Source organism: Pezoporus occidentalis, unplaced genomic scaffold (genome assembly GCF_034315485.1).
Source record: "Pezoporus occidentalis ecotype Australia unplaced genomic scaffold, CSIRO_AGI_Poc_V1 ctg86, whole genome shotgun sequence".
Taxonomy (NCBI): Eukaryota; Metazoa; Chordata; class Aves; order Psittaciformes; family Psittacidae; genus Pezoporus; species Pezoporus occidentalis.
Window position 1 is genome coordinate 7,494,353 of NW_026916220.1, and position 25,815 is coordinate 7,520,167.

Here is a 25,815-nt window from a genome sequence, read left to right on the forward strand (position 1 = left end):
CTACTGAAGAAGATGAATAATCCCCATACCTCGACTGCAGAAATTTAATAAACAAAGCTTAATTAAAACAAGAGAAGCACAATAAATCCAAAGGGTTCTGCTTTAGCGCTGCAGATTCATGTAATTTTTCTTGTTTGTTGTGTGTTTTTAAAAATTGGGGGGGGGGGGGGGGGGGGGGGGGAGGGCTGAAAGAGAACTTCAGGTTTTCGTGTTTAATTGAACTAACAGCATATGCTGGTAAGTAATAAATAACAGTGATACAGAGTGACTAAATAAATTGGTTTCCTCAAGCAGTGATTCATTTGCTGTCTTTCATTGCCACCAGATTAAGAGACAGCTTCTTTTTGTCAGCCTACAGGAGAAATATTTGGTAGTCTAACAACCTCCTTTCCATTCCAGCCACAGCAGCCTTTTAAATGCATTGAATTAATATAAGTTAAGATGTTGATGCAGGAGTCACGGACAACGCAGAGATGATCAATGTGATAAAGCGATTGCCAAATTTATTACAAAGCCTTAACTCCTTATATACTATTTCTTACATGCACTTACAGTGATTTGGCATATTATGATTGGATACATGTCTTGAAGACCCTTAGTGACTAACATATAATTGGTTAAGCACAGGTGTGAGAACTTGACTTCAAAAGCTTGCCAGCAGTCCACAGTTCTCATTAACTCAGTGAATTCCAGCTTCTTCTTATCTTGCTTGCTTAAGCTTCTTCAGGCCTCTCATGGCCTTGCTGTATCTTTCAGGATTTTCAGAGTTTATGTACCAATTATCCATTCTCCTGTGAGATCACTGTCTCCACATCTCCCCCTTTTTGTTTTATATATGTTTTGGGTGACTCTACTTGAGCAGGGGATTTGGGCTCGATCATATCTCCAACATATGCCAGCTACAGGCTGCTGGGCCTGCCCCTTTTTTCTGCTGTATGGCTCTCTGACAACAGGGGAGGCCATCCCTCACATCGAGGTCTGGCATGGCATGTGTCCCCACCGCTCCACGCCTGCAGGGTTGCAGCCAGCGGCGGAGCTAAAGGTTCTTCTTGGTGGCAAACACAGAGGCCAACCCAGTCTTGCCTTTGACTGTGGTAGCAGGCATTTTGCCAGTCTCAGTCCTTGCACCTTGTTGTCAATGCAGAGTTTCACCTGCTTCATCCAGTAACAAGTCGCTACTACAGCAAGGCACACACAAATTTACATTAGCAGAGTAACTATTACAGGGTGCAGCAGCATGTTGAAGATGCTGATGGCAGTGAAGGACTAGCCAAAGAAATTTTACCAGTGGAATTCTCTCCCCCTCTTAATCTGTTCCATTACCTGCTTTACAACACTGCCACTGTATTAGAATCTTTCCAGCTTTTGCCTTAGCATTTTCTAGCAGCTACTGCAAATTTCCATACTCTAACATCTCTTTTACAAGTGACAAATCTATACAATACAAGGTGTAGTTCCTCATTAGCAACTGGCTAGCAAATACAGGTGGTTTTATACACAAAATCACAGCCTCTAAGAATAGCTACTTTACAAGCACACATATATTCAGGCTGTTACTTTTCAGTTGCCCCCAAGTGATGTTTTGCAGTCATTCGTTTTTCTCTTCCTCCATCTCATTCTGCTTGGGGCATTTGCTGTCAGCTCCTGTAGCTGAGGCATCAGGTTTTTCCATTCGTCTGTCCAGCTCATGGCAAGGCTTGACAAACTTTGCAGGCAGTCGCCATGGACCTGTAGGCAGGAGGACACAAATATACCCCCTCCCCAGGTTATCGGTTCTTGAGAAGCAGACAGGTTAAACTGCACATTGTTAACAGTCGAGGAGTTTGCTGCATCATTGCCTCCTTTCGTTTTTTTTTTTTTGCCACCCTGATGCTGCTTAGGTGACGGCTCATAAAGCTTGTGGTTGCACTACCCCTCTCGCTTTTTCAGTCAGCAGTTCTTATTTCAACCGATCTATCTATTCCTCCAGGTCTTGAATTCACCCCCAGGTTACCTTAAACATACTAAGCAAGGCTCCTACCATGCACCCACTGTGTTGCGGGTGCTCTTTAGGCTTTGGCTGTGGTGTCTCTACAAACTGCCTCAATACCTCAATAGACTGAGAGGTTGGGTTTTGTTTTGTTGTTTGTTTTGTTTTTTGTTGTTGTTGTTGTTGTTTTGGGTTTTTTTGTTTGTTTTTTTTTCCCTTCACTCCTCAGCTCTGGCGTCCATCCTGGCCGTTCTGCCGGTGGAGCACCCGGAGCTGAACAGGAGGTCAGTTGTTTTTATTTTTCCAAAAGTCGCTCACCCTGCTTTGCACAGCTACAAACGCCGGCCTGCTCGGCAGCAGCTACAAACGCCGGCCTGCTCGGCAGCAGCTACAAACGCCGGCCTGTTCGGCAGCAGCTACAAACGCCGGCCTGCTCGGCAGCAGCTACAAACGCCGGCCTGTTCGGCAGCAGCTACAAACGCCGGCCTGCTCGGCAGCAGCTACAAACACCGGCCTGTTCGGCAGCAGCTACAAACGCCGGCCTGCTCGGCAGCAGCTACAAGCGCCGGCCTGTTCGGCAGCAGCTACAAACGCCGGCCTGTTCGGCAGCAGCTACAAACGCCGGCCTGTTCGGCAGCAGCTATAAAAGCCTGCCTGCTTCAGCAGCAACCATAAATACCTGCCGGCAACCGCACTTTTGCATTAACCCTTTCTTGCCGGAAATGTTAAACTGCTACGGGATAAAAACTTTTATATGAACCCAACAATAAAAAATACACAGAACACCATCTGCCCTCAGCACACACACACACATACACACACACACACACACACACACACACACACGTATGGGATCCCACAAGCACACTCCACACAACTACAATACTTGAAGCACAAAATCCAGACAATTATTACTCCCACTACACAATCCCACATACAGAATGTGGCACAAGGACCCTGTGGAGACTAACAGGAAACCAGCTCCGAGAAGCATCATTGCAGTGTGAGGTGGCAGGCTCATCCTTAGTGGGCGTCCCCGCAGAGGCTCTGCCTCCCCCAGAGTGCATGAGGCTCGGGCTTTTATACTGACCAAAATGCACACTCATTCCGACACAGGTGGCCAGCCTATGTTGGAAGAAGTAGCCAGCAATATCTACAAAGGTCTACAAAGGTTGATAGAAACCTGGACATACTTATATTTACCAACTTCTGGTACATGAGTATCACAGAGAAACTGTATTAAATGAGTTGTATATGGGCTTCCAAGTCCACGGTCCATCACAGTATGCCCAATACCCCTGATAAGAGCACAAGAGAGACCTTCCCACCACCAGAAAATCACACAATACATCTGTATCCTGTGCTGGTCTCGCTTCCCTGGATGTTTGGGGGAAGGGGGCGTGGGGTGGAGGGTGGTTTTTTGTTGTTGTTGTTGTAAAAAAGGTTGCTCCCTTCACTTTAAGAAGGACTGAAAACATACATAAAACGGATGTCCTGAGCTCAAATTTCAATTCATTCAATCACTGACAAGGGGGGTGTCCTGGGGTGATGCTGACTCTTTCCAGGGTTTCACCCATCGAGCTGGCACCCACTGCAAACTGGAATCTGTAATTTACACACATATAACCTCGACCAGTTAGTTTTACTTCCTCAGGACCTTTCCAAACGCTGGTTTCCAAATCCTTGTACTGGACCAGAATACCTGCAGTTTTAGTCATATAACCTGAACCTAATGCCTGGCCATGTATTATAGCAGAGGGATCATTAAAGTCTCCTGTCAATCGCAAAAAAAATCATAACATATACAGCTTGAGTATAAGAGGATTTTAACCCATACGTGGTCACCGCTTGTTGGGCCTCCTTATCTATTTTGAGATCAAAAGCTTCCCACTCTAACCCCCTGCTGTGTAGTAAACACAGGATATGCAGAGAGCCCCATTGCAAAATATTCACCTGTAATAATTGCATCTTTGATTAACCCGCGCCAACAGTGCGCAGGATTTGTGCCCCCCGATACCTCTCCCACCCCCTCCCCGTTTGCCTTCTTTAAGGAAGGGGTTTTACGGAGGAGAAGGTGGAGGCACCGATAGAGATGTGTCAATCCGAGTCTCAAGGGCTTCAAGCTTTTTCATCAATTGTTGCAGCTGAGCGTCTCCAAGGCCAGTAAGTAGTTGCTGATGAGCTGAGCAGACCTACCCAGGAGACGAAGAGTCAGAGTCTGGAAGCAGAGGATATAAATCTGGCTCGGATTCAGGGGACTTGGAGCCTGATCCTGGGTCGAACTCAGGGTCTCCGTTGCTCACAGCTATGTCTTTCTTGTCAGATGTCTCTCATTTGGTATGTGGCCATCTGCGGACCTGGCTCTTACTTTCATCGGCTTGGGGCGTTGATTTTTTTTGGTGCCGTTCCAGGTACCACAGGGTGTGCAAAAGTCATAGCCGCAGCACTATGGTGGGGGTTAGGGGAGACAGCCCTTTCTGGAGCTGCAGCGGCAAATACAGAAGCTACAACCGCCCTTTCCAATTTCATCCCTTTCAAAGTCTCAAACACCAATCTCCAAAGTGTAGAGTGTTTCTGTGCATCTTTGGTCCCTTTACTAACCTCGCGATCACGGGACCACTTTAACAGCCTCTGTAAGGCGGCGCTATCACATTGCAGTCCTCTCTTAGAGAGAATGTGTTGGAGGAGCTTCACCACCGCCTGTTCCTCTTTGGATAGCAAGTGCCCCATCTCCTCCCCGGCCGCTCACCTGATCAGGGTGAGATTCCTGAAGTTTTGCAGACGTCTGACTTCCCAGCGCCGGGGCAGCGCTGAATTTCGGCCGGCTCTCCGCCCCCTCCTTTTTGTCGGACCTTCAAACTCGTCTTTGTCGAGTTACCGATCGGAGGGTCCCTGTTCAGGTGCCACTTGTTGACGTGGGAGTCACGAACAACGCAGAGATGATCAATGTGATAAAGCGATTGCCAAATTTATTACAAAGCCTTAACTCCTTATATACTATTTCTTACATGCACTTCCAGTGATTTGGCATATTATGATTGGATACATGTCTTGAAGACCCTTAGTGACTAACATATAATTGGTTAAGCACAGGTGTGAGAACTTGACTTCAAAAGCTTGCCAACAGTCCACAGTTCTCATTAAGTTGGTGAATTCCAGCTTCTTCTTACCTTGCTTGCTTAAGCTTCTTTGGGCCTCTCATGGCCTTGCTGTATCTTTCAGGATTATTCAGAGTTTATGTACCAATTATCCATTCTCCTGTGAGAACACTTCTCCACATTAAGATATAGCAATTAAACAAAAAATGCAGCAATTAAACAAAACTTGGGATGCTCATTGACTTACAAAAAAAAAAAAAAAAAATCCCTGCAGAACCAATTATCAAGAAAGCATCTTGCTGTGGGTCTGTGCACTTTGCAGAAGAAAACACTGCTGATAGGCAAGGTCCTTGCAGTTTTGCAGAAAAAGGGTCGTTAATATTGAATCATGGGTAAAGTCTTTGATCTTAGCAGACTTCTGCTAAGCACTCATCATTCAAGAGCACAATAAAAACCATGTTGTTGCAGAAATAATTTGCTGCTACCTTGTTATACCCACTTACGAAACAAATTGGTTGGATCTTTAAGTGTGCACCATTTGGAATATTTTCTAGTTAGTAGCTTAATGTATTGTGTGGTTTTATTAATCTTATATAAGGTCATTGCTACAAAGCCTGGAAAACAAGAAACTAAACAGAAGAGCTAAAAATCAACATTTCTGACCTTTCCTTCCCATAGTGCAATAGTAGGATGATAGAATAAGCTTGGAGCTATGCTGCCCGAGTGAAATTTATGGGGCTACTGTAACTTGCGCATGTAACTCAGGCTGCAGAAGTCACTGCATTTATTGTGCTGATCCTCTCCTCATTTGTTTAACTGAATTCCTTTCAGGATTTTGGGTCTGAAGACCCAAGCTGGTCAAAAGACATTTTTCCATCAAAGATAATTGGAGCAGCTGCAGGAATGTGCTTATGGCAGAGATAGACGCAGTTCAAGAGATGATCAGAGTTGTTGCATGGCTCATTGTTAGGAAGCTTACCCTGACTGTCTGCACAGCATGGTAATGTGAGTGCCATGGTACTGCCTGGCATCTGCAACAGCTCACCTCTGTCCCACTATGTATCCATGCAGCATTTAGGAAACAGAGATCATCAGTGAAAAGGAGGGAATTAAAATGTACTAGGGTTTTTTAGATATAATGAATCTTGCCACTTCATTGCTTAAGTGTTATGAAAGGCATTCACAGTGCCTGGAAGGCATCCTCAAACTTTTTCACACCAGAACCCAGAATGCCTACTAGGAATTTTTGGATCAGATCTACAGTTTTCCTTGACAGAGCTGTTTTCTCCACTCACCATACTAACACCCCCTGATGTAACTAAAGCAACATCCAACATAGGCTATAATACAAAGATAAACATTTGCTAGGTATTTTCTGTCTTTTAAAAAAGTGCACCTGATTTCATGAGAAGGTAGACTCCTGATCACACTAAAAACTCACTGTCTGCCACATATTCCTAATATCTCTACAGTACTGGGACAGGTGCTGACTGTAGCTTCTGCTTCTAGCTCAACACCAGACCAGCATGCAGTATTGAAATTCATAGAATCATAGAATGCTTTGGGTTGGAAAGGACCTTAAGATCATCCAGTTCCAACCCCCCTGCCATGGGCAGGGACACCTCACACTAAACCATGTCACCCAAGGCTCTGTCCGACCTGGCATTGAACACTGCCAGGAATGGAGCATTTCATTCTTTGGGCAACCTGTTCTAGTGCCTCACCACCCTCACAGTAAAGAATTTCTTCCATATATCTAACCTGAACTTCCCCTGTTTAAGTTTAAACCCATTCCCCCTTGTCCTGTCATTACAGTCCCTAATGAATAGTCCCTCCCCAGCATCTCTATAGCCCCATTTCAGATACTGGAAGGCTGCTATGAGGTCTCCATGCAGCCTTCTCTTCTTCAGGCTGAACAGCCCCAACTTCCTCAGCCTGTCTTCATACGGGAGGTGCTCCAGCCCCTGATCATCCTCATAGCCCTCCTCCAGACTTGTTCCAACACCTCTAGTCCAAGGCAAACTTGCTGAGGATGCACTCAATCCCACTGTCCATGCTGGTCACAAAGAGGTTGAACAAGACCGGTCCCAGCATCAACCCCTGAGGGACACCACTCGTTACTGGTCTCCAGCTGGACACTGAGCCATTGACCACAACTCTTTGCGTGCAGCCATCCAGCCAGTTCTTTATCCACCAAGTGGTCCATCCATCAAATTGATGTCGCTCCAATTTAGAGACAAGGATATTGTGTGGGACAGTGCCAAACGCTTTACACAAGTCCAGGCAGATGACATCAACTGCTCTACTCCTGTCCATCAGTTCTGTAGCCCCATCATAGAAGGCCACCAAATTGGCCAGGCAGGATTTCGCCTTAGTGAAGCCATGCTGGCTGTCACCAAGCACCTTGTTGTTTTTCGTGTGCCTTAGCATGCCTTCCAGGAGAATCTGCTCCATGATCCTGCCAGGCAGTTCCCTGGGTCTTTCATTTTCCCCTTCCTGAATATAGGGGTTATATTTCCCTTTTTCCAGTCACTGGAAACTTCACCTGACTGCTGTTATTTTTCAAGTATGTTGGGCAATAGCTTAGCAACTTCATTTGCCAGCTCCTTCAGGACCCATGGATCAGACCCACGGACTTATGCACATTCAGGTTCCTAAGATAATCTTGAACCTGGTCCTCTCCTACAGTGGGCAAATTCCTCATTAATTATGCCATTTCTCCCAAAGCCTATGCTTTATACCTACAGGTATAGAGGTATTGTAGGTATAAAGCATTTTCAGCTAATTATTTCTCTCTTCTGTTGTCTTTGTACTACTTGCAAATAAATATTAACCATGTACAGGCTGCTATCTGTCTCTCTCATTTATCTAACCTTCTGAATCACCTTTGCCTCAGTTGTCCTGGAATGGTAAAGTGCAGTTCCGCCCTTGCACAGCATTGGTTTAAGTCCAGGACACGATAAAGGTCTGCTTTGCATGTGCATCCAGAGCTGTGTGTGCTGCTGTTATGCCTGGACAACAACCATAAATTGTACTCCTGTAATGGTGACAATACAAGCTGCATAAGACCTTCTCAACACAGAAAGATGGTTCCTAGCATGAATTTCCTTCGTATGCATTGCAAAATTATATATCTGATTTGCTGATGATCTCTGTTTTTGTTAACCCTGCAGAGCTATCACAAGAAAGGCAGAATGAATTGAACTGGTGCAAGTTCTTTTTTTTTCAGTTGAATTTACAGTTGGCACCTGTGTAACTCCATACTTTTGTGCCATTTGGAATTAGGTCCCTCTCCCTCCTTAGGTTGTTTTCTTACTTTTGTATCTTCCCAGTCAATAGTTCTTACGCATCTTTCATTTTTGGGGGTCAGAAAAAACTCTATTCTGCGTAGCTCCTTTTCTGAAAAAAAAAAACAAACAAAAAAAAACCCCAAAGCAAAAGTTATTCAGTGCTCAAGATTCCTAGAGTAAAAGGCCCAAATGACAACTATAAATTAAGCCTACTTAAATTCTGTTCAGACTAGAGGATTTCCATAAATTAAATACTTAATTATGTTAATTAAAAAATATTCATGTTTTTTCTTTCTGAGACTTTGTCTCAGTCATTAGATCCTGTTATACCTCATCCTGGCAGCCTGAATAGCCCTCTGTTATCAGGCTTGTGCTTCCTAAGTGGTACTTAAGGACAGTGACCAGTGCATCCACTAACCTGCTTCTATTAAGGTAGAAAGATTGAGATCCTTAAAATCTTCCTCCCCACTGCGCCACTTCCAGGTACTTAATTCATCTTTAATTAGGTCTTCCAAGAATCCTCTTCATCATTCTGGTGTCTTCCATGAACTGAGAATATTGGAGCTTCAAGACAGCAGGGACTTTGGATAGTTTACACTCCAACGCCCTGCCCAGAGGAGGCTCAGCCCAGAGCAAGGGGCAGACCAGGTTGCTCAGGGTTTTATCCCATGGGGGCTGGAAACTCTCCAAGGAGGGAGGTGGCACTGCCTCCCTGGCCAAGCTCCACTGCCCAGCTGCCCTTGTGGCGGAAAAGCTTTTCCTTGTCTCCAAATTCTCTGGGCCTGCTCAGCTTGGTGCCCACCAGAACCCAGAACTTTCTCCTCAGAGCTGTCCCTGGACCCACTGGCATCACTGCCAGGGCTCTGATCCTGCCTGAAGTGCATGGGAGTCTTGGTGAATCTTTCCTTCTACCAACCCCAGTGCCTCTAGAAGGGACATCAGGACTAGAATGACTTCTATTATCATTAGCACTCATGCCAAACAGAGAGTACATCTTTCTCTACTCCTTGATAGTTCCTTATCTTTAATACTCAGGCAACTTCTCTTGTACCAGTGTCCCACATTCTGAATCATGGCTGCCCAGGATGTGAGCTCCCCAGCCATTTTTAGCTGCTGCTCTGAGTTAGGCTTAAAGATTCCCAACTTACTCTTTATTTTCCCAGTAAAAAGGGTATCGAACATCCCCTTCGCTGTTCTTACATGATATCTTGCTCTGTTCTCAGTCTCGTGTTTGGTAGTGGTAGAGGTACCTCTGTTGTATCTATGGTGAAAAACTGTCACTCTTTCATGGGAAACTCTGATAATGTATAAACCTTTTTGGTTCAGCACATTCATTTTGGTCCTGCAGACTTACCTCCAAAGCTAGAGCTGATGTGCAGTTACAGTAAACACTAACAAGAATTTCATGAAGGCTGAACCTGGGCACATTCCCAGGGTGGTTGTCTCTGCACACATGTTCTAATTAGTTTTTCTTTTTTATTTCACTTTTCCTGCACCTGTTTATCATGCCTATTTTCATCTATCTCTCTGGTTTTAGGTTGTGTCTCAGTCTCCCTGTGAAGATTTCTGCTAGCAGTGTTCTGCTGTCTTTGACCACCGTATTTGCCTTCCCAGAGAGCTAGAAATTTCTCTTTTCTCCTTAAAAGTACAGCCAGTTCTTCGTGTAATCCTGAGGCTTATATGGTGGAAAACAACTACAAATAGCATCCTTACCTGCCAGGTACTTCTCCTGACCCTGTTCCTTTCACATCCTTTCGCACTTCCTTTTCTGTTTGTGAAGTACAGCCTTGTTTTAATGAGCCAAATCTTTCCTTGGCTAATGAGAACAGAAAGGATTTGTGTTTTTCACAGCCAACAAGTGTTTTATTAGCATCAGCTAGAGGTTGTTAACATACTTTTTGGTCTGTGGGGAAAAAAAATATTGAGCAGGTGCTTTATATATATATTACTAAAACAAAGAGGAAGCATATATTATTTTATCTAGAGAATTGGTTGGGATTGTGACCGAGGTTATTAAATTCAATGAAGTTGGTAATCCAATTTCTGGGTGTTTCAGTGTAGCACTGTCCTTAAAACGAAACTGACAAAATCCAGTATGCACATACTTTTGGAAAATTATATTTTTTGTTAGTTCTTAAGGCAATAGGGTTTTTTTCAAAATCAAGTATAAAAATTTTTTCTGCAGTAGATATCTGACTCAACAGTGTTCAAAACATGTTTCAGTACCCAGATGGTGCAAAGTTCCATGCTAAGAGAAGAGCTGATCATGAAGTGCCTAAGTAATGAATAGCATTAAAAATCTTTTAATTATTGAATGTCTACATTACTCCAAGTAAAAATGGAAAAGGAGGGAGAGTGTTTACAGCAGCTCACACCCTTTGTTTTGAAGGACTGCATGCTCTACGGCAGAGTATTTGTATTATGTCACCCTGCTGCAGCATGTCCTCTTATTCCATGTAAGCCCCAGTATTTTCAAATGATCAGGCTATCAGTCTCTGTCTTGTATGGATAACATGCATTTATAGATTATTAAATAAAAATATAAGAATTTCCTGATCAGTGTTGTGCCTGTTTATACTGTATGATGCTCTGAATCAATATTTCTTTTTCTATCTGATGTATTTTTGTTAGTGAAAATATTTATTTTGCTAACACTGCTAATGAATGCACTGCTGTCATATCTGGATGCAATTTATATGGGCCATCTGCAAAGAATGAGAAACAGCTTTCTAAATAGTTTATTAGACTGCCTAAATTTGTATCCTAGTCAGACTGCAAAATTTAATTGAGGGGTTATTTCTTTTGTCAAGTTTTAGGCCTTCTATTGTTGAGGTACTGCAAGTTTTTCTGACTCAGAAAGCTAGCAAAACTGTTTGCTTTTTAAGGTTTTATCACACATAGTAGGTTGTCTCTGTGTGAATAAAGAGAAGGAAGAGTACAGTGCTACTATTTCCTGTGTGTTCATGTATGTGCAGCATGTATGCATGTATGCACATAAATAAGAAGCCTCTTTTTTTTAGCAGCAGATGGAGGTAACAAAGAATATCCTTGGAGAAGGAGTAACTGGAAAATCATATGGGGTACTGGATGGAAAAGGTTTCTGCACAGAAATTCTTGGAAGAAAAATCAGAAATAAATCATGGCAGGTACTGATGAAATCAGTGGCTATCAGTATTTTCCTCAACTAAATACTTTCATTCCATGAAGAAACACTGACTGTGTATATGAAGGCTGAATGGATTCACTAAAGTGTGACTGAACTAAAGGCTCTTTAAGAAATAGGTTTCTCTTCTGATTCTGTGCCTTTTGGTCAGGGAGTTAGTGGGTTTTTCCCTAGCTGCTTAATAGGAGTATCTCTATAGCTGTAGTAATGGGGTGAGAGGGAATAATAGACAAGGCATTACTTGTGTAATGTAAGGGACTTGGAGGGCATTTTGATTTCTCTTTATAAGTGTAAAAATTCTAAATAAGAGCAGGAATGAAGTTTGTTTATGCATTTTCATGGGAGGACATGAGGAAAGCATGTGTATTTCTTTAGTAATAAAGTAATTTTAAGCTTGCCTAACTTTTTAAGAACTAATGATAGCTTGAAACAGTGCTGAAGACTTTCTGAGGAGATTAATTTGTCTCCTGCAGTAGAGACCTAGGTTGGCATAATCCTGCAGCAAAGCTCCAGGTAGCCTCTCCCTGGGCACAGCAGTGGCCAAGGCCCTTCTGCTGCTCTGAAGCACTGCCCCTCCCACCCCACAAAAAGACAGGCTCAGCGCACTGCAGCAGGTGTGCTAAACTGGTCAGTGAGCTAAGACGGTTTTGAAGTACACAAGATTTTCTGTTTTGACAGGGTTGCTTCTAACCCAGGTGCTGTTCAGTGTACAGCGCTACTGAACAGTTGTTTTGGTGTAACTGACGGGCAGCCCAGGGCAAAGAATGAGACCTGACATCTGGGGCAGGAACCCCTTACAATGACAAAAGCCCATGATATTGTGTCCTAACATCTGCAAAGCTCTATTAATGTGCTTCATGGGACATGTACATTCATCTGTCTTACCTGATGACAATTTTTAAAGGAAGAAGTTAAGGAAAGTAAAATAATGCTTTTCTTATAAGAGCAAGTAGTGATAGGACCAGGAAAAATGCTTCAAACTGGGAGAAGATAGATTTAGGTTAGGTACTAGGAGGTGAGATACTGGCACAGGTTGCCCAGACAAGTTGTGGTTTTCTCAGTGTTCAAGGCCAGGTTGGATGGGGCTTTGAACAACCTGGTCTAGTGAAAGGTGTCCCTGTGGGTGGCAGGGGGGTTGGAACTAGATGAGTTTTAAGGTCCTTTCCAACCCGACCCATTCTATGATTCTGTGATAATTATTAGTCCATTACATGCACATATTGTTTCTGAAATGTACCAAGTTCCTAAATTGTGGGTAAAGTTCCTGAAGTAATTCCTTGCTAGGGTAACCCGAGTGATAAAAGCCACAAAGTCACTTTTATGAAAACTCTGAGGTCACTAAGATCTTTGAAAATGATAGTTCTGCCCATGCATTAGCCACATCAAGTCTTGGTAATATTTGCACAGCAGTCTGGAGGTGTCTCTTGAGCAAACTGACCGAGCTTTCTCATTAACCAAAATATGGCAGCAGTGGAAATGGAAGTAACAACGGAAAGAGAAAGCAGGCAGAAGTGCAGGCAAGCGGCCAGGACTCACAGGAGTTGAACTGCATTCAGAGGTGTCAGAAGCAGTGTGGACAGCTGGGCTGCAGGGATGCGGAGCCTCCATCCCCAGCAGGAGCGGATGGATAACGCCAGCCGGCTGTGAATGCAGGCTGTGCCCTAAGCAGCTCTCAGTTGCTCCTGGCGAGGGCAGCGGAATACAGGATTTAGGAAATTTAGAGCGTGTGACTGGAAAGCATCTCTGTACCTTGGATATCACTCTGGAACACGTAACATTATGCCTGAGGGACTTCACCGTACCATTGCATGATGCACTGAATGACTTTGCAGGCTTGATTTGTAGAGATGCTCCTTAAGCATTTGCAATCAAAACAGACTGTATTTTTAGCAAAAGTATTAAGGGAATTAACATATAAAAATTGCAGGAGAAAGACAAAAACTGTGCAAGATGTTTTTGCTTCTGATACCATTTTCACAAATGAATCAATTTCAAGCTCCAGTCCTGGAGCTGTGCCTGAACCTGGTTCCCTCACTGGGACTGATCCTGACTCCTCATAATATGCCAATGTCCTGGCTGTGCCTCTCCCATCCCTGTCGCAAGAAGGTGTCTGATGCTTGGGGCTCCCTGTGCAGGGTAGTGAGACAGTGCTGGCTGCCACGTGCTGCCCTGCCAGCCGCAGGGCAGCCCTTGATTCTCCCACCACCAGCAGCCCCTAGCCCCAGACGAGGGACAAGGGTGGTTTTGTGGTTTTTGCTTTGTTTGACTGTTTTGCTTTATTGTCCTTATTCAGTGACTTCTGGCTGAACAGCATGATCACATGGCATTTATTCATGCTCATGCTTAAGAAGCACTAGGGGGAAAGCAAATAATTATGTATTAACACAGATAAGAATCAACAAACTGTTGTGTGCCCACCACGGTCATTTGAGACATGTTCAGCTTCCTCTTCCCATGTCCTTATACATTAAGAAAAAAAAAACTGTTGAAAACAAAACCCACAGAGCTCAGATGTCTTCTTCCCACCAATGAGTCTGATATCAGTCCACCCATGACTAGATTAACTGCGGTGGCTTCTCAGGTTTTTGTGGTGGCATATTTGCAGACCAGGAAAGTCTGTGATCCTGGGTGCACTACCCTTGGAAATACTGCATATGAGGAGCTTTGTACTAAACAGATTCCTGAGAAAATGGCATCATTCTATTATTTTTATCTGTCTTTCTAATCACTCAAAAAGACTTTATCCTGCTTTAACTGGAGTTTGCAGCTCCCCTACATTTAATATAATTTGCAGCTTTCACAAATGTAACATTTTTTCCTGTAAAACACTACACAAGGGAGGCTTTAAATAAAGCCAAGCGTGACATAGTTCCATTTCCTTGAATATCTGCGTGCCTTTGAAAATTTACAGCACTGTCTTTCACTTTTGACTCTGCCATTCAGTTTCCGTAAATGTTTGTCTTTTATCCAAACAAATATAAGTGAGTTTTGAGGTAAGGTTTCACAAAAATACTGAAAGCTGCACAAGCATCCCAATACAGTTCATCTGGTTCCACATTCCCTTTATCCCTTTGTCTTAGAAGTCAACAGGAAAAACCAGTTCAGTTTGTTATTTGAGTCCTCTGTCTGGTGCTGGAACCAAGGAGACAGAAATACGAACCTCTGTGCCAGTGCAACCAGTTGCTTTCTGAAAGCAGAGCAAGATCAGTGTCCATTTTCTTTATAACTTCTAATACCAGGTGTCATGGGTTCAGCGGTAGCAGTCATTTTTCCCCTTCTTGGTAGCTGGTGCAGTGCAATGTTTTGACTTTCAGCTCGGGAACAGAGCTGATAACAAGCGATGTTTTGGTTTGGCCAAGGACTTTGTGAGCCTCATGCTCTGTCAGGGAGGAGGGGAAGCTGGGAGGAAGCAGAGACAGGACACCTGACCCAAACTGACCAAAGAGGTATTCCATACCACAGCACGTCATGCCCAGGATGCAACTGGGAGTGAGCCGGGAGGGCTGGGAGACTGCAGGGTTGGAGGAGGTATCGGTCAGAACTTGGTCGGGCTGGGGGGGCGAGTTATCGGTTGGCTGGTGGTGAGATGATGTATTCTCTTCCCTTGTTATTTCCTTTATCATTATTATCATTGGTGGTAGCAGTAGTGATTTGTGTTATACCTTAGTTACTAAACTGTTCTTATCTCAACCCGTGGGAGTTGCATTCTTTTTGATTCTCCTCTCCGTCCCTCCGAGAGCAGGGGGAGGGCAAGAAAAGGGGGGGAAGTGAGCGAACGAGTTACCTGACTGGGTTTAAACCACGACACCAGGAAATAAAAAGTTCTAGAAATCCCTAGTTTAGCACTTACCGACAAGTGTTTTGCACACAGAAGCCTCTATAGCATGAGCCAAGACCTTGCTTTTTAACCATTAGTTCTTGAAGTTTTGGAACTTTCTGCATAACTTTTTTCTATTAATCGATTTATAAAAATGAGATGGTGATTGGCAAGACAGCTTTCCATCCTGGGCAAGCAGTATGGCACTTGTTAGCTTTCCTGTCCAGGAGATTTGACTAAGGAGTGAAACTGAGCTCAAGCATGATGAATCAAGATTTCCGGAATCTTGAAAATTACTTTGTTTAAAGAGTTTTAAAATATGTTTTTAAACATGGCATACTTTTTATTTGCTATCTGCTTGTTTAACTTTGGTCTGATGAAAACTTTTCTCCACAAATGGGAAGACAAAAAGCAGCTTTTGAAATACGAACTCAAACCAAGAATTTCTGTGTCACATGGCACCAGCAGCAGAGGCTTCATGAGTAACATGTTTTGTGATAGTCATGATAAAATCATATGTATTGCATCAAGCTTGGAGGTTAATTCTCTTGGCGCCCACACTTGTGTATCAATGTCATTAGGGTATTACGCTGTGCTGAAAATCATCTGGGCAGATATAACCAATGAAGATTCAGGAGAAAGGCATTTAAGGCAACGGTTTGTCCACTACTTTGAGTGCTATGTCTATCTTTTTTGTCCTCACAGTTTTCTTTGTTTCTGTTTTCTGAAGGTACATTTTAAAGAGGAGGGCATTTCTGCCTATCTTACCTCTGGGTTAGGTGGACTGCCTGCGCATTTGTATACAAGACGTACTTGACAGCTTGACACTGTATGCTGTGGTCCCAGGACAATATTGTACCCTTTTCTCAGTTCAGATTACAAGACACCTTTACTCATAATTCTGTTACCTTCACCAATCCTTGCTTTTGTTTTGTTGCCCTTACCCTTTCCCCTGCAAGCTTAATCTAACCTTCAATAGTTCTGGCTCTTTCTCCCATGTTCGTTTATTTTATTTTCTCATTTTTCTTCTGGAACTTCTGTGTCTCTCAGCAGTTCACCTGTGGCTCTTGTGTTGACTGCCCCTTCCTCTCCCTCTTAAATTTTTCTGTTTTCATTCTTCTTTTTCAGATAAGTTGATGTCTGTTTTGTTTTAATTATAGAGGTTTCCTCCAGCTTCCTTCTACACACTCTGCTTACCCTTACCTCCTCTTAGTGTCTACATAAGATTATCTTGCTTTACTTAGATTTATTGTCCACTTGACCAACATTATCTCCCTCAGGACTCCTAGTCATGGTCTCTGAAATCTTTCCTGTAAACAAAGGTGCAGCAGGGTTGCTTTGTGCTATAGCTTTTTTGGGGGACCTGACCTCTGTTGTTCTTCTGACTGCAAGCAGAACTGTTGGAGGCACGGATGGGGAGTTATTAGCCATTTTATGCTGTAATTTTTTTATTGAGTGTTTGCCTGCATCTGTTAAGTCAAGGCAGTTGGAGGCTGAGCAGGATCACAAGAGATTGCACTAAAACAGCCAAAGGAGAAGAGCATTGTCATCTGTAGATGATCATCTCTAGATGTTATTGTGCCCAGCCCTGGGCTCCCCGGTAAAAGAGAGTCATGGACATACCAGATCAAGTACAGAGCAAAGCCACAAGGATGATGAAAGGACTGGAGCATCTTTCTTGTGAGGACAGGCTGAGAGAGCTGGGACTGTTCAGCCTGGAGAAGAGAATGCCAGGGGTGACCACATTGCTGTTTATAAATATCTCATGGGGGAAGTTAAGAAGTTGGAGCCAGACTTTCCTCAGAGTGCCCAGTGACAGGACAAGAGGCAATAAGTACAAACCGAAAGACAGGAAAGTCCATTTAAATGTAAGTAAACACTTTTTTTACTGTGTGGGGTTTTGAGCACAGGAACAGGCTTCCTGGAGATGTTGTTGAGTCTCTGTCTCTGGAGATATCCAAAACCCTGAGCAACTTGCTCTGGCTCAGCAAGGGAGTTTGGCCATGCTACCTCCAGAGGTGCCTCCAGTGTCAGCCTTTCTGTGATTTAGTAACATTTTAAAGCATCCTCACAGTGGGATTTATCATGCTGTTAATTTATCACAGCAAAATCATCAAGGAATTTTGCTTGCAACGAAAAGGGGGTTTCCAAATTAGTGTATCTGCAAACGAAGTCCCTTTGCCCTGCTAACCCTAATCTGCTGCTCAGATATGCTCTAAGTGATTCCTGCACATTCCTCCAGGGAATCCTGAAGCTCTGTAAACCACAGTAAGCCTTGTGGTGGTGAGAGGAAGGGTCCACAGAGCTTTTCCACAGATGTGGTGCTCCATTCTGCATCCTCTTGAAAGCAGTCAAAATGCTTGGTTGGTTGGTAATCTTGTTTTTTTTATTCAGTCCCATTATTGATAATGTTCCGTGTGGTAATAACTTCACCAAGAGATACTTAACAAACTTAAAAAAAGTTTTGAATATAAAGGTTATATTATCAACAAAAACTGTGGTTTGAAAGAACTAAATAGGATTATGAAGATTATCCTTCTTTAACAATGCCTTAAATTTTTATCTCCTTATCTCTTCCTCATTGCTTTCTCTCTCAAGACATTATGGTTTATAGTGCCTCCACTAGGTACCTTGCATATGATTTGCACACTGAATGACTCTGCTTTCAGAGCAAGGTAATGATATAATATCCCCATTTATATTCAGAACAGTCAACACTTTCTAGCTCTCTGAATAATAAAAGCACCTGCATTTAATATACATGGAAAAATGGGAAGGCAAATAGCAGATATGGTACAATCACATAAGTGTAATCAGATAAACTATCACAATATTATAGCAGATCAGCATCTGGTAATGACTTGAATTTTAAAAGACTGACAAACAGCATGGCCTAAAGCAATCAGGCATACCTCATTTGGAGCTACTTATCGCAGATTTGATTGCTCTTCTCGTATGTTTCTGGGAGATTAAACATTCAGGCTTTCTTACTTTAACTATTCCTGTGCTGCGTCTCTTTAAGTGGAAAAACACCGGCTTTTTACCTTTTTCTCCCAGAGCAAGAAAGCAATAACAAATTACATAGTGGAAAAGGGAGCCCAGCTCAAGGGTTGCAGTAAACTAAGCCAAGCAGCCCTTCTGCAGTGTGTGTGCAGTTGCACATCCATCTCTGTCCTGTGTCTCTGCAGTTCCTGCCAGAGCTTAGCTGCGTCCCGGCTGCTGGAAAATTAGTGGAATCAGAAAGGTTCTTTTTGTATCTTTCAAGCCCGATTTGAGAGGGCTGTGGAAGACTTTCTTTGGGCATCCCACTGCACTGAGTGGGACCCTGGTGTTATTTTGGGGCACCCTGCAGTTACCATGAAACATACAGTACAAATCAAGCCACACCACAGTACAGCAGGTGTTCTGTGGAAGTGCAACCTTGCCTGTCTTCTAGTTGTTTCTATGTCTCTGTCAATATCAGGTCTTAGCTGTTAATGAAGGTGCTGGAGTATCACCCAAAATGATGTTAGGATCATGTTCCTCTCTCTTTCCCTCTCCCTTGCCTCCTTCGTGACCTTTTAATGGTATATTCTCCTTTCATTTGGACAAACACTTCAGGTCCTGTCAGGATTATGTGCAACAAAATACAGCTGCAAGCTCTCTCTTATGCATCTAGATTTAATGCAAACATTAATTATAAAGAGCTTCTCTAATTTCTTCTTTCTGATTTGGTGTCCCAGGTGATGCTACTGCTGGAAAGCATATCCCTTGCCTTGCCGCATCTTGAGTACAGGGAGTTCATTTGCTCCCAATTACTGAGCTTGTGATCAGACTGTGCATGCCGCAAATTGAAACACTGCATCTCCAGAGTGTATTGGGAGCTACACGCTTGCACTTGAACCAGATGTGATTAAAGCCTTCTTTTTCCTTTTTTATTTTACATCACAGGACTCTGTCCTTACTGTAGCACCAGGGAAGTTTTAACGATAGCTGAAAAGATGCAAGACTAGAACATCAAAGGAAGAAAGGGAACAGCCTATAGCTGCATTTTTTCCCTGCTTGCTCACACATGAGATTAAATAATATCTCAGATGTTTTGCATGTAACTAGGAGAAAGACTGTCCAATCAGAGGATATCAGCATGATTTATCAATGTAAAATCTGAAAGCAAAGGGTGCCATTGGGCCCCAAGTATATGGTTAAGAGTAAGCTGCACCTACTCTGGAAGAAATCATGTCCAAAGAGGGGTGTGCACTTTGGAGGGCAACCTATGGAAGATCTGTAAGTGCCTATGGAAGATAACTGCAAGTGCCTAGTAAAGACAAGGCACTTGTAATATCAGCATAGTTTAAGTGCCCATCTTAACTCATGAGTCCTCAATAAAAGCAAATGTTATGGTTATACTGAGTTGACTTTTATGGGGAACTGTCCTGGGTTCAGCAGTAGCAGTCATTTTTCTCCTTCTTGGTAGCTAGTGCAGTGCAGTGTTTTGACTTTCGGCCTGGGAACAGAGCTGATAACAGGCGATGTTTTGGTTTGGCCAAGGACTTCGTGAGCCTCATGCTCTGCCAGGGAGGAGGGGGAGCCAGGAGGAAGCAGAGACAGGACACCTGACCCAAACTGACCAAAGAGGTATTCCATACCACAGCACGTCATGCCCAGGATGTAACTGGGAGTTAGCCGGAAGGGCTGGGAGTCTGCAGGGTTGGAGGAGGCATCAGTCAGAGCTTGGTCGGGCTGGGGGGGGCAAGTTATCGGTCAGCTGGTGGTGAGATGTCGTATTCTCTTCCCTTGTTATTTCCTTTATCATTATTATTGCTGGTGGTAGCAGTAGTGATTTGTGTCATACCTTAGTTACTAAACTGTTCTTATCTCAACCCGTGGGAGTTGCGCTCTTTTTGATTCTCCTCTCTGTCCCTCTGGGAGTAGGGGGAGGGAAAGAAGAGGGGAGGAGTGAGTGAATGAGTTACCTGACTGGGTTTAAACCACAACAGGAACTCTCTGGGCATCATATTGGCTCCCATGAACTAGATTAAGTGAAGTGAGAACACATGAACTTCATCAGTAGCTGTAGAACTAGAAAACAAGGCTTTCCCACCTTTGTTTCCTCTCCTGCTTTCTGGGTGTTAAGGGTGGAAAAGCAGAATTTAAAAGTTTAGACACAACATAGTTCTTCCTGTGAAACCCTGCCCTGTGGCTCCCTCTCCAAGAAGCTATATTTTGTTCTCCACTGCCTCGCGGAAAGTGAACAGTGAATGGGGATCAAGCTCTACCCTTTCCCTCAGCTGCTGGTGTACACATACAGTATCAGCTAGAGAGGAAGGAGTAACAGAACTAAACACATGATCCAGAGAGCAGTCACAGAGCTTGATGTGTCCTATTCAAACCCACTTCATCTATACCTAAAAACCAAAAATTCATGGAAGGCATGACCAAAAAGTTGCATCTAATCAGGAGGAGAGTAAGGAAGAAAGAATGTGTAAATGTTGCTTCCTGTCACATGTTTAAACTTTGTGAAACACAAGTATAGACTTTTTTTCTTTCTTTTTCAAATAACACAAAATTCTTAAAAATGGAGAAGGAGACTCAAAGTGTTCCTGCCATTATATTCACTGTTATGAGTGTATATTCTTGTACTGCTTCATTACTGAGGGTGATAAGTGACCAAATACATTAGACATCAATTGTGTACAAGGAAAATGAGGGATGATTTGTCATGACTTCTTTCTTCGTATTGATAAGATGTGTAGTACCAAGATGAAATATGATATTTTGTCTTCCACTCCTTAATGCTTCTGATTCCTGTTCTATTCCTGTTCTCTTGTCCTCACACCTTTATTAGGCTCCTTTGGTTGGCAGTGTTAGTTTATGATGACATTGTCAATCGTAGGTCAGTGCTGTTGATCGCACTTCAGCTGGCCTGGAGTGCAGACAAATCAGTTTTGGGGGAATCTAAAGTTACTGCTGTTCTTGTCCACAGCTTGTTCTTTGGTGAAGCCCTGGGCACAGTGAAATAAGAAATAAACCTTTCACTTTTTTACTGCAGACAAAACTTTATGCGAAATGTGTGTCTACGCACATTACCAGTGTCATGTGGCTTTAGAAAGGTGGTCCAATGAGTATTCCAGGGACCTTGCCTCTAGAGCTGTTTTATGCTTGCTTTGGGGGGATGAAGGGAGAAGCATTTTGATCTCTAACAAATAAGAATTTTTGATTTTCACTTTTTTTTATTTATTTTTTATTTGTGTACAGGGGATGGAAAGGGACTCAAACTCAGTCAGACTCCACCAATATTTTTTATTTCTCAGACATACATATGGAATGTCTCCCCTTCCCCAGGAGTTTCTCTTCTGCCTGTCGTTTACATGTTGAGAAAATGAACCGTGCATTTAGTTTTACACACAGCTCACAGCTAGCTCTAGGCCATGATTCAGGGGTCCAGCAGGACCAGTAGTGGAGGAAAGTCCCACAGTAGGGCAGGAATCTGAGCACTGACTTTCCAAAGGGATAGGACATGAGAGACTTTCATGCAGCATCTAATACCAGCCTTATCCTTCACCCACTGTTGGATGTCCTCTATCCAACCAGGCAGAAATCCCTTTCAAACTCCACTTGGAGTATGAATGGTTCAGCCCTTCCCAGTAGGAGCCATCTTACAATTTAAACTCAATTTCAGATCAGCTTTATAAGAACCTCTAACACATTTTCTTCCTCAAGCTAAGGCACAACAACTAATAATCAACAGAAAGGTGCTACAACTTTTCAGATTCAAGTCACCAACAGTGTCTGGTTGAGCTTGGGGGTTGCCCCTGAATGCACTGCTCTCCACCAGCTGTAGATTCATTAACTCTGTCATAGCCTCAGATTGAACTGTCTGTCTGCTGGAATTGCTGCTCATTGAAGACCACAGGTAAAAGGGCAGATTCCCTCTCTTTCTCCTGCTTTTTTAGGAATTCCAACTTCCTTCATTATGCTAGGAAGATACATACCTCTACATGGATTGTAATATTTATACATGTAGATTTTATTCCTCAGTTTTCTGCTAAAAGTAATGATGAACTCTAGGCCTCTTCTTACAGACATGAAAACCACCTCTTATCTCTCATAGCATGGAGAGTTGTTAAGAACATATTGGATATCTTATGTGCAACTTCATAGGATTTGAGTGCCAGATTACCCAAAGGTTTCTTCGAAAATCTGAGCCTAAATACTTAAACTGCAGAGAATTTCAGGTTACAAACACTGATTTGCTTTGAGAACAACTTGCAGGAGCAAACTTTCCCCCTCTTGAGATTCTGAACCCATATCCTCCTCTTTCATCTCTTCCTCAGATGATGGCTTTTTTTATTCTTTGTCTTTGGCTTGTGATGTAGAGTATTATGCACATGAATATGTGCATAATATGTGGTTTGGTGTGCTAAGAAGTGGGATTTATCTGCACCCCTTGGATAAATAACTACCTCCAGTGTCAGAGAAAGGTGAGGTACAGAAACTTGACAAGGAGCAGAGACAAAGAATTATACCCCATAAGATGATTGTCACTCATTTTAGAGAGAGTAAAAGTGACAAAAAAGATGAGCTTTTTCACACGCACCTACAAATCGCCCCCTGCCCCTCTCTTGCTCACATTCACTATCAAGGAGCTGTTTCCTGATTTGTTACTTAAAAAGCTGCCATTTGACTTCATCACTTGAAAGGGATTTTTTCTTTATTTTTATTTTTTAATGTGTGTAGATAAGGTCTCAAGCAGTCCAGAAGACACTGCAGCCCACAAATGAAATATCAGAACGCAGGATCCCACATCCAAATGTCAAAAGAGCTATTACTCCATACACAACCAGACACCCCCCCCCCCCCCCCGTCAGTGTCCTCCCAAAAGCTAAAATGGAGTAGGACCCTCCAGCATCCCAGCTTTCCACAGAGAAACTGGGAAACACAGTTAATATTCATTATGCTTCTTTATGCACACTGATATGCTATAAGATTGTCAGTTTGCAGTCTGGGGAGAATATAGAGTCATTATGGCACAGGAATACCTATATTAGCGTTAGCAGGAATCACTCAGGCTTGCAGGGGAGAAAAATAAACTCCCTTGCTTACTTGCCATTTCACAGCTACCACCGATATTTTGCAAAAGAATTGTGACTGAACTGTTTGCAGCTGTTCTGAACCCAGATTGAGAACTCCTGGTACTGAAATCTAGCTAGCACTTCTGCTGAGTTCAGATAGCTAATTTTTATTATTAACGGAGGTTGAAAAGCAGTTGATAGTGTGCACTAGATGTGCATTAACTTCTGCCTCTGATTGGTGATTTCTCTACAAAAATCCTCATGAAACCCATTTTTCAGTTAGTAGAAAAACTGTCATATGGTTTTTAAAATGTTACAATAGCTCTCATGAATTGTATTTGGGAAAGTAGTATTGGCAAAGAGATAAGTAGGCTAAATAATGAGAAAGATAATCAACATATTTTTAAATGAATCAATGTTATGGCTTGTCTTGTCTTTGTTCCTATTCAAAACTAGTAATGGAAGGTACTGCAACCCTACTAATTTCTTACTAGGCTGATAGGCACAGCTGAGCATGCAGCAAAGAATGATATAAATGAGTACATTTATGCTAATTTTAGTATAAACCTACAAACCCTGTTGGGGATGATGGAGCAAGATGAAGAGAGAAGACACAGGTCAAAGTCAGAACCCTATACATCAACTTTTTGTTGTCTTTCTTCAAACCTTAGAGACACTGGAATCAAATTCTAAAATAACTCTGCAGTTTTTCTTAAAGACTGCTGAAGCAAATCCAGGCCGCATGTTTCAGGACTATAAACCTATTTCTTTAAGTTTCTGTTGTGAATTGAGCCTCAGTTCCTGAGAATTTTTTCATCCATAATTCAAGACATGTATTGTGGTGTCACAGTAGGAAAGGATGTGTTTATGGGAAAACAAAATCACATAATTGATAGAAATTGTGAACATACTTGTTTTGGCTTTCATATTGCCTTTGTGTATCTGCTTTTTTCTAAATTCTTCCCCTCAACACTTAGCAAGAATATTTAGAGAGGTAAAGGCATTTTAGTTAATCTTGGAGAACTGCAGCAACAGGTGAAGAAAATGAAGTCTGAAGCCTTGTTTGTTGAGACAGTGAAGGGGTTAATTGCATCAGCCTAGATTAATGAAGAAACCTTTCTTTCATAAAAATTCTTCTGTTTCAAAATAATTTTTTTTTTTCCTCTCAATATATTTTTCAAAGTACAATAGGGGGAGGAGAAAATAATTTTAGCAGAAGGGAGCAGAGGAATAAAATTAAGAACAATGCATCAAATATTCCTGGCTCCTGGTCAGGTCATGGTGGACACCAAGTTGACCATGATCCAGCAGCATCCTAAGCTGCATTGGGAGGACTAATGCCAGCATGTTAACGGAGGTGATACTTGTTCTATGCTTTGGAGTGCTGGCTCCATGTCTCAACTCCTCAGATATATTGGAATGACTCCAGAGAAGGGCTGCAAAGATGTTGAAGGAACAGAAGCATCTGTAGAGCAAGGAGAGACTGAAAGAGCTGGGACTGTTCAGAAGTGAAAGATCAGGGGTGTCTTCTCCGTTGTATAAATATCTGATGGAGGAGCATAGAGGTTGGAGCCAGACTCTTCTCAGTCATGCCCAATGACAGGACAAGAGGCGATGCACAGAGACTGAAATAATAGAAAGCCCATTTAAATACAATACAAAACTTTTTACTATGAGGGTGTTCAAAAACTGGAGAAGGTTTCCAAGAAAGATAATATTAAATTATCTCTGTCCCTGGAGATATTAAAAACCTGACTGTACACAATCCTGGATGCCCTGCTGTAGCTGACCGTGTTCTGAGCTGGAAGAGTTGGACTAGATGAGATCCAGAGGTGTCCCCAGTCTCAGACACTTCATGATTCTGTGATTCTTGACAGTATCATCCACTACTGGCCTATAAAAAAGAAGAGAATGATTGAATCTTGATTATTATTTTTAATTAAAAGAAATCATGTATAGCAGAACTCTCCAAATCCTAATAGTCAAAAGAACTCCAAAAATCCTAATAATAAAATTTCTTTTGGAACTGAGAGCAATTTCTCAACAGAAAAAAGTTCTAGAAAGATGTATATATATTTGTTCCTGCAATTTCCATGATAAATAGAGATCAAGCACATATGCAAATAAACAGCTTTAATGAACAGGTTCGAAACAGCATCTATTTTTAACTCGATGCATAAAGCTTGTGTTTAACTGGAAATTGCAGGGAGTCTGAAGTTAAAGCTGATTTTACCTTTCACTCTGAGGAGTGTAAGCAAACATCAGTGGCATTATGTAGCTGTCATTTCATTCAGTTGTTTAAGAAGAAAACTTAAACATTCACTATTTAGCACTTACATTCTGTTTTGTGAGCATTTTATTCTTTTGAAAGCCAATTCAAACCAATTCAACCCTGAAGTTTGTTTTCAACACATTTGGGTTGCAGGG

The 25,815-nt window shown here is 42.5% G+C and overlaps 1 long non-coding RNA gene across 2 annotated transcripts; it reads right to left on the reverse strand.

Annotated features, from left to right (window-relative positions):
• Window positions 1-2,258: 2,258 nt before the first annotated feature.
• On the reverse strand, window positions 2,259-3,100 carry LOC134156458 (uncharacterized). Of its 2 annotated transcripts, none has more exons than XR_009961915.1 (3): window positions 2,800-3,100; window positions 2,640-2,763; window positions 2,259-2,329 (listed from the first exon to the last, which is right to left on the reverse strand). It is a non-coding gene; the product is annotated as an uncharacterized LOC134156458 (long non-coding RNA). The 2 variants fall into 2 exon arrangements; XR_009961916.1 differs by having other exon boundaries at window positions 2,794-3,100.
• Between the last annotated feature and the right edge of the window lie 22,715 nt (window positions 3,101-25,815).